The sequence below is a fragment of the Penaeus vannamei genome, chromosome 11, assembly GCF_042767895.1.
Source record: "Penaeus vannamei isolate JL-2024 chromosome 11, ASM4276789v1, whole genome shotgun sequence".
NCBI lineage: Eukaryota > Metazoa > Arthropoda > Malacostraca > Decapoda > Penaeidae > Penaeus > Penaeus vannamei.
This window is the reverse complement of record NC_091559.1, coordinates 26,356,251-26,363,750: the sequence shown is the minus strand read 5'-3', so window position 1 is coordinate 26,363,750 and position 7,500 is coordinate 26,356,251. Positions and strand designations below refer to the sequence as shown.

Here is a 7,500-nt window from a genome sequence, read left to right as displayed (position 1 = left end):
TCCTTCTCTCCGACCTTCCCCTCTCCTCCCCTCTTCTTTCCTTACAGGCCCTTTATCCTTCTCTCTGTGTTCCTTACCCTACCCCCCTTCCTCCCTTACAAGTCCTTCTTCCTCTCTACGTTTCTTCTCCCGGCCCTTCCTCTCCCCCCCACCCCTGTTCCTCTCTTACAGGTCCCTTACCCTTTTCTCTGTGTCCCTTCCTCCCTTACAGGTCCCTCTGCGATATTTCTCCGGACCTTCCCCTTCCCTCTTCCTCCCTTAGAAGCCCCTTACCCTCCTCTGTCCTTCCCTTCTCCCAGACCTTCCCCTTCCCTCTTCCTTCCTTTGCAGACCCCTTACCTTCCTCCTTCCCCTACCCACCTTTCTCCCTTACAAGCCCCCTACCCTCCTCTCTCCGTTCCTTCTCCAGGACCTTCCTCTTCCTTCTACCTCCCTTGCAAGCCTCTTACCCTCCTCTCTACCTTCCTTCTCCCAGACCTTCCCCTTCCCTCTTCCTTCCCTTGCAAGCCTCTTACCCTCCTCTCTACCTTCCTTCTCCCAGACCTTCCCCTTCCCTCTTCCTTCCCTTGCAAGCCTCTTACCCTCCTCTCTCCGTTCCTTCTCCCAGACCCCCCCCCCCCTTCCCTTTTCCTTCCCTCACAGGCTGTGGAATTCACCGCCGCGTTGAATGCTTTTCGAGAGCACATTTGCCTCCGCTTGGCCTTGCATTTTTGTGTCAGCGGGTCTTACTTTTGCGTTATGCTTCCCTTTCGTTGGCTTGTGGGTATCTTCTGGCAGACCGTCTGGGGCGTACTGCTTGGGGGGGGGGTGGAGGGGGAGGGCGGAGGGAGGGGCGTTAGGAGGTAGCTTGGGTGAAGAGGAGGTGGGAAGGTGTAGAGAGGAAAACAGCGGGAGGGAGAAAGAGAAACTGAGAGAGAGGGGAAGAAAATGAGATAGAGAAGAGAAAAGAAGAGAGATAAATAGATAGATTGAGTGAGTGAGAGAGACAGAGAGAGAATGAAAGAGAGAGAAATAAATGAAAGAGAGAGCGGAAGAAAGAATGTTTGGTGCTAAAATTACTGTGATCCGTGATGTTTAACGTTCATTTTGCATTCGTTTGTTCTTTTGTTCATGAAGCAGTGGAATGTAGATTGAACAAAACAAATACAAGCGCTTGAAACGATCATTTCAAGCATTAATGCTTATGGACACGAATATCTGAACAGAAACCTATTTTTACAGGTTTTATTGGGATTAGTTAATTTTTCATTTTTTTTTTTTTTTATTTATTTATTTATCTATTTTACGAGCACACAAATACAAGTGCATCCGCATAACCATACAAATGTATAAACAGCCGAATTATTAAATGAATACACGTACCGTCCTACAGACAAACTAAGAAAGCCTATATAGACACACGTACAAAAACCCACACAAACTCACAATCTCTCACCCATACAGACACACAAATAAATTAATATTGCCTATACATACACGCATATGACCAAACAAGCAAAGTCATGCAAACACACACAAACTCACAAAGACGTATACAGACAAATATATAAAAAATAGACAGGTACAAACATTAACACGCATACAGTTATCAAATACACACAACCACGCACTCAAAACTAAAAACACATATAAAAACAACCATACACTGACACACATATTCACCCATGCACAACCACACAAAAGCACATTCCTCGAAGGCTAACATTCACTCTCCTCACACACCCTCTTGCCTCACTCTACCTCACTTGTCACTCTCAAGATTCACTTCAGTAAGCATTGTTGTTGTGTTGACTTCACTGGCTTCGTCTCCTGCTCCCTCACCTGCGTCGATGGGATGGTTGGAGAAGAGGGAAGGGGGAGAAAAGGGGATGAGGGGAAGAGAGAGGAAGCAATACGAGGAGAGGAGTAATTGAGGGGAGAGGAGAGGGAAGTTATTGTGATCCGAATTTAGGTGAATGAGGTTGCCAGGACGGGGTTAGGTGTTGAGGGAAAATCAAGGAAGGTTTTATTAAAAAGTACAGGTGCTCTCGCACACACACATACATATACACACATAAGGACACACACACACACTCACTTTCCCTCCATTTGCCAGCGCCTCCCTCACCTTGACATCACCTCCCTGCCAGCACAAACCGCTGTGCCGACCATTCATGTGCGCCAGTGTTCGTGGACCTGAGCAAGGCGTTCGACCTGGCACACAACAGCATCGTCGTCAGCACGGCCGCATCGAGGGGGCCCCGTGGGTTCATAGTGACATAGCTGTCTCTGGGCGCCGCCAGGCCGTTTGCCTCAAGGACGCCACGTCCTCCCTCCTGCCGCTTTCTTGCGGTGTGCCCCAAGGGACCAATATTGGCTCCTCTGTTTCTTGGTCCTCATCAACGACTCCCTGCATGACGCCCGCACAGGTGGAAATACGTCGACGATTCCACATTCGCAGCAGCCGTCGACAACGCCCGCGCTGACCACCAGCCACTCCAAACCGCCCTCAGCAACCTCCTCGCTTGGACAAACGCCAACCACGTTACTGTTATCAAACAGAAGTCAGTTGCTATGCACTTTGATCTCTCCTCCACCCCCACCCCGCCCCCTTCACTCACTCTGGGCGACCACTCGCTGGACGGGGTGACCACCACCATGCTGCTCGGGGTCACCGTCGACAACGAGCTCTCACGGGGCCACCACGTCGCCGCCACGGTCAGATCATCCTCGTACAGACTCTGCATGTGTCCGCAGATTGAAGTCACTTGGTCTTCCAAAATCGGAACCATCCACTATCTTCAAAAGTTCATACTCCCCAGACTCACCTGAGCATCCCCTGTATGGTCATCCTGCCTCAACAACACACAGTTAAATAAGCTAGAAAAAGTCCAAAAGAGAGCAGTGAAAATGATCCTTGGACCCGAATACAGCAGCCATCACAACGCCCTCGGCACACTTGGCCTCCTAGCCCTAAAGGACCTCTTCACCTGAAACCTCCTCAAGTTCGGTGAACAGGTGTTGGTGCAGCCCCGCCCCCGCCACCTCCCCCGGCGACACGGCGGGCGGTGGCCCCGCCATGTCGCCCGCACCATAACAAGCTGCTCCCCGCTGCGGGCCGTCACAAAAATAGCCCTATTCCGGCAGTTGTAAAGCTTATCAACAACAAATAAAGTGAATCCTTCTAGAGCTACATACGAAGTAAATAGAAGTTTGATAAACAATCTGTTTATTATACATACGTTTCTCAGCTACATTAGATTTTCACATCACGCGAATGCTCACTTCATGCCTGCACCTACTGTGTTTTTCCTCTCTATTTTTTAGCCTTATGGCTGCCGGTATAAATAAACCGTAAAAAAAATAAAAATAAAAACACATACACACACACAAACAACCACAAACAGCAGATGATCATTCATATATTTAAGAATAACTACATATTTGCGTATGCAAAGGAGAAAAAAGAAAATGAAAAGAAAAAATAGTATTGTATTTCGAATTTCCAGGTTCAAAGGGTTTCTCTTGACTCCAATATCTGAACCATTTAGGAAAAAGGGAAAGAAAAAGAAGAAAAAAGGGCGAGACAAAAAATCCAGTAAATATTATGCGAGTAATTTCACAATAGCACAAAACCGTATTTCGTGGAAACAAAACAAAAGGAAAAATTAAAATGAATAAAAAGGCGAAAGGGGGAGTGAGGAAAAAAAGAGAAAAACAAGAGAATCACAGTAGAAAACGAAAAAAGGTAGAACGTGAAATAAAACTGAACAGGGAGAGAGGCATAGGGTGAAATGGCTAATGAGAAGAAGGAAGGGGAAAAATAAGAAAGTGAAAAGAGAATAAAGAAATGAAATCATGTTTTCGTATTAATTAGCGAGCATTGTTTGCAAAAGGGACCTTTGTCCACCGTTTTCCTTTTTACCCTTTCTCTCCTTCCCTCGTTTCATTGCTGCGGTTTCCTTCCAATTCGAGGGAAAGGCCAGAAGGAGAGAGAGAGAGGAAGGGAGGGAGGGAGGGAGAGAGAGAGAGAGAGAGAGAGAGAGAGAGAGAGAGAGAGAGAGAGAGAGAGAGAAGAGAGAGAGAGAGAGAGAGAGAGAGAGAGAGAGAGAGAGAGAGAGCGTGAAAACATTTATAGCTATCAAAGCGTATATATGTTTAGTACATATATAAATAGAAAGAAGAAGAAGAAAAGAAGAAGAAAATATATATATATATATATATATATATATATATATATATATATATATATATATATATATATGTGTGTGTGTGTGTGTGTGTGTGTGTGTGTGTGTGTGTGTGTTTCTGCGTGTGTGTGTGTGTGTGTATTCATATATATATATATATATATATATATATATATATATATATATATATATGTATATATATATATATATATATATATATATATATATATATATATATAAAGAAAAAGTAATACATTTGATCATGTGATCAACATGCAAGATAGAAGAAAAGACCTTAGCCTTGACAGAGCTCGCGTCAGCACACCTTAACTGCTGTTGTGTCAGCGATGATAATGTGGCTGACGATGCAACGTGACTTAATTGCATTTATGTATATGATATGTTTTCGGTGAGATAGTATTACGTCTACATGCATAGCACATAACGCTTCAGTGTGTACGTAGAAAATAAACAGAATATTATGCGATATTTATCAGCAGTTCAGCGCAATGATATATATCTAATGGTATATACGAAGACATATACATACTTAAACACACACACACATACACATAAATATGTATATGTGTGTGTGTGTGTGTGTGTGTAGAATGAGAGAGATAGAGAGAGAGAGAGAGAGAGAGAGAGAGAGATAGATAGATAGATAGATAGATAGATAGATAGATAGATAGATAGATAGATAGATAGATAGATAGATAGATAGATAGATAGATAGATAGATAGATAGAGATAGATAGATAGAGAGAGAGAGAGAGAGAGAGGGAAAGAGAGAGTGAGAGAACTGACAAAACGCTGTCGTCATAGGCAAAAGACCTGATAGACTGAGTTGCCAGTTAGTCGTAAATCTTTTTATCAGGGAGACCCCAAGGTTGTCAACATACCGGCCTCTGAGTGAATTTTTCAGCCTTCTAAGGATGAAAGTCACTTCCAAAGGTCAACGTCACTTCTCCGGGTATTTTTATTCATTTCTTTTATTCATATCGGTCTCCTTTATAGATGTAAAATCAATAAAGTGATGACGACGATTTCAATGATATCGAGGAAAATTATCATTATTATAATGATACCCATAAAATAATGATAGGATTAATGCCATAAAACAAGATAAAGAATTACAAAATTGGTATAACGATAAGGTTATAAATGAAATTAATAACATAAATCATTCTAGAAATAGATATAACTATGGTGCTAATGATAATATCTCAAAAGCAAGAACCTTGGCAATAGACAACCATAGAATCTACGTTCACATCTTTTCTGCATTGTGGAATCTCATTCATTGCGAATATTGCGAATACGTTGCAAACCTCACGCAACCCCGCATTCGCAACGCCCGATTACAACTCACACTCCACAATTTATATCTAGATTCCGCCATCACCTTCCTTATCCTCGCTCCAGACATCATCACCCTCCTCATCACCCTCATCACCATCGCCATCAAACCTTCCTCCGCCTCCTCCCTCCTCCGCCGTGAGATCGACGCCGCGGAGTATCTCATAACCATAATCTTTTTCTACAAAAGACGAATTTCTTTTCTCGTTTTAAGAGTTTGAAGAGCCTTTCCCTCGTGATCCGGGCAGGTAATGAACACCGCGCCTTCCGTTGGGGAGCGCGAGGGGGGTTGCGGTCGTGAACTGTGCAGTGCATAAGAAAGGGCGCACGCGTGCATACATCTATACATCATCATTGCTATGACGCATAATCATGTATATGTATGTATTCATAACACACACACACACACACACACACACACACACACACACACACACACACACATACTGTTTACATAAACATAAAAAGAATATGTATGCACATACATATGTGCATATGTGATATACAATTAGATCGATAGACAGAGAATGAGAGGGAGAGAGGGAGGAAGAGAGCGATGGAGGGAGTGAATGAGTGACTGAGTCATGGAGAGAGAGAAATAGAGAGATAGATAGACAGACAGACAGACAGATAGATAGATAGATAGATAGATAGATAAAATAAACAGAGAAAAAAGATAGAAAGAGAGACACAAAGAGCAACAGAGAGAATGAGTGCATAGGTATCCACCTGCACAAAAATCTGCAATAAAGACTCTGCATAATATTTGTTTATATGAATCTTCTTAACATACATTTTCACCGCATTTCATCCATCCCCCCCTCAAAAAAAAAAAAAAAGAAAAAAAAAAAAAAAATCCTCTCTCTTCGTGATACCCTAAAGGTGCGTCCTCCATGACCAGTTACGCAAGCCTTTAGATTTATGGTCTTACGCTCCAGGTAATTTTTGGCGAAATATGTATTTTTGTCGTCTGCTAAGGAAAAAAAAAGAAGGGTGGGGGTGTGGAGAGGCTATCTTACCAATAATTTACAAGTTATATTGGAAATTTTTGCCGAGGGTGACGTTAGAATAAAGCTTGAAACTCCGAATTTTGAATTATATCTATATTTGCAGTTTTATTAGATCTAGTAAAGAAAAAAAAATGTATGTTCGAGCTTCAAAAGACATTCTTGTTGAGGGCTCACTTTAAGCGAACCTTTGAATTCCAAAAAAAAAAAAAAAAAAAAAAAAAAAAAAAGAAAGAACAAAATTTAAAGATACTTCCATTTTGAACAAATATATATATATATATATATATATATATATATATATATATATATATATATATATATATATATATATATATATATATATATATATATATATATATATATATATATATATATATATATATATATATATATATATAAAACAAAAACGAAAAAAGAGAAAAGTAAAAGTTAAAAAATCCTACAAGACGGCCATGCTTGAAAAGAAATTCCGAGAGTGACAGAGTTCAAAACATCTCCAGCCCTCGAGGTTCGCGAAGGAACACTCCGTTATTCATGCGATACTCACATTAGCGAAAAAAGGAGAAAAAGTCGGTGTTGTTCCCTTAAATATGTATATATATATTTTTTTTTTTCTCCCTGTGTTACATGACTGGGGTGCATACTGACTGAAACTTATATCTTTCTTGCACGTATGAGCCATTTGGTATACATACGTACATGCATGGATACACAGATGAAGACATACATCGTACATACATACATACTTGTATAAATACCTATATGCAAAAAAAGAAGAAGAAAAAAAAAAAACAAGCACACACACACACACACGCCCACACACACACACATGAACACACCGATAAACACAGACACACGCACACAAAAAGAAAAGAAGAAAAAACAAACAAACAAACAAAAACACTGATAAAACGATAACACGCATTTAAGTAAGTAATTGAGTTGTGCAAACACGCTTTATC

The 7,500-nt window shown here is 41.3% G+C and overlaps 1 protein-coding gene and 1 pseudogene across 2 annotated transcripts in view; both read left to right on the top strand.

Moving 5' to 3' along the window:
- The window catches only part of LOC113818770 (zwei Ig domain protein zig-8), a 248,495-nt gene that overhangs the window by 42,899 nt on the left and 198,096 nt on the right, over positions 1-7,500 (top strand). The window lies entirely within an intron of this gene.
- LOC138863287 (uncharacterized) lies at positions 1,956-3,273 on the top strand (annotated as a pseudogene).